The sequence below is a fragment of the Elephantulus edwardii genome, unplaced genomic scaffold (assembly GCF_000299155.1).
Source record: "Elephantulus edwardii isolate Elephantulus edwardi_28Jun2011 unplaced genomic scaffold, EleEdw1.0 scaffold00091, whole genome shotgun sequence".
Lineage (NCBI taxonomy): Eukaryota > Metazoa > Chordata > Mammalia > Macroscelidea > Macroscelididae > Elephantulus > Elephantulus edwardii.
Window position 1 is genome coordinate 31639 of NW_006399841.1, and position 1662 is coordinate 33300.

A 1662-nucleotide genomic window follows, 5' to 3' on the forward strand; every position below is an offset into this window, starting at 1 on the left:
AAGGGATATACCTTTAACTTGCTGGTCTGTCTGATACTTATCTAAATCTGAACATTCACATTGAGACAGACTGGGAAGAAGGATTGGCCATCCACTTCTGAAATAGCAGGCCTCTGAAAACCCTATGCACAACATTTAGATGTACAACAAAACCTAACATCAATAGTCTCCTTTAATCTGGAACAGTCCTTCAACCTTTCCTAGAGAGATTCTTTTTATTTTATTTTATCTGCATCTATGTTCTTTTTTAATTGTTTTTTTAAATTTTAATGAATGTTTACAGAGATTTCCACTCATTCATTGCTGTGTTTTCTCCCTCCCCACCCCTTCCCACCCAATTCACTCTTCTCTTTGAAAAGTAAAAGAGAATTCTTTCATTGTTATACAGTCCCTCCCCCCAAGTCCACTCCACTATGCAGCCTTCATTCTGAACTCCTGTCAAGATAATAATACCTAATCACATATAACTTTTAAACAGTTCTTTCCCTCATCTGTTTCAATGTAGTTTACATAATTTATCTCCTCTTTCTCAGACTCCCTTCAACCCAGATGTCAGTCCCGTTTTACAACAGTGATACTATACAATATTTGTCCTTTTGTGACTGAGATATTTCACTCAGCATAATGTCCTCTAGGGTCATCTATTTTGTATAGTATTTCATGAGTTCTCTGTTTTTCAATGAGATTCATTTCTAGTTTGATACACAGAGACTGAACTCAAATTCTATAGGGTACTAGTGTTATTGCCAGCTGGTGATGATAGGTGGCGATAGAACCCAGCTTCATGATCCTGCATGACCCCTCCCATAGACCAAAACCCATTCAGTTGATCTGTTTTATGGAGTTAGAGAATGGTCAAACCCTAGAGCTGGGATTTTTAAATTTTATTTATTTCTTTTTTGTTCATTGTATTTATCTTACTGCTATTGTTGAGCATAGAGACAGCTCTGTGGGCCTGGTGGATAATTATGCTATCAAATCAAAGGTGGATGATTTTCATCTGCAGCCCTCAGGCCTGGTTTTAATTGTGGTTTTTTTTTTCCCAACATTCTTCTAAGTGTTACAGCACTGGTCTGTCCATTTGCTGCACAGAGGTAACTCGTGGTTGCTGTGATGCTAAACACTGTGAGAATGGTCACCCATGGTGGACAGTGTTTGGTGGAGCTCCCTGATTAAACAACCTTGGAAGCAAGAGTGGTATCCACTTCCAAAATAGCTTGCCTCTGGAAATCCTATGAACTTGGAGAAATGATAAAAGTTATACAAGTGTTCAGGTCTTTCATTCATATAAGTCCTCTACCACTCTACTGCACTTACAACAACAACATTGTTGTTGAGAATCTATTCAGCAGAGCACCAATTCAAGTTTCCACATCAGGAATGGATCGATGTGGTGTGCTATGGAATCAGAACTGACCTACCCCATAGCTGACCCTCCATCAGTTTTTCCGAGGCAGTTAATCCCATGGGAGGAGACTGACCATCTTTCTGCCACGGAGCAGCTGGTGGACTCAAACAGCATGCCTTCAGGATTGCAGTGCAGCTTCTTGCCCCTAGGCCACCAGAGCTCCCTCAGGAATTGATTACATCCTTTATATTGCTCAACATCCTCACTCTCTTTTCTTTTTAAATTTTATTTATTATTTGTGTGTACCATCAAAT